This window comes from Triticum dicoccoides, chromosome 3A, assembly GCF_002162155.2.
Source record: "Triticum dicoccoides isolate Atlit2015 ecotype Zavitan chromosome 3A, WEW_v2.0, whole genome shotgun sequence".
Classification (NCBI taxonomy): Eukaryota; Viridiplantae; Streptophyta; class Magnoliopsida; order Poales; family Poaceae; genus Triticum; species Triticum dicoccoides.
The window spans coordinates 766,298,995-766,299,490 of record NC_041384.1 but is presented as its reverse complement, the minus strand read 5'-3'; positions in this window follow the sequence as shown (position 1 = coordinate 766,299,490).

The following is a 496-nucleotide window of genomic DNA, read 5'->3' as shown; positions in this document are numbered from 1 at the left end:
AGCTACGGCAAAGGGCACTTTGTCGTCTGCCAGCGGACAGCAAAGATGCAAAGCCCTTTGCCGTCAGCCAGCGGACGGCAAAGGGCATGTCTCTTTGCCATATGCTGGCGGACGACAAAGGGCATGCCAGCAGACGGCAAAGGCTACAGGCTCTTTGCCATCTGTTGGCAGGTGGCAAAGAGACCAAATAGGCATTAATTCTGTTTCTTCTTATATCAATTCATTTTCACATAAATCAAACATATATATATATATATATATATATATATATATATATATATATATATATATATATATATATATATAGTGTTACTATTCATCATCCAGGGTGCAGAATAATTTATTCTTCACACGAGGTAATATTACGATCATTTCATAAATAAATTATGTTTCAAATACAAATAGTTACAGTCATATTGATTCACTTTATAAAATTTGGCATAAAAAAGGTCAGAAGACCAGAAAAATTACATTTTATGTACATTTTACATTACGT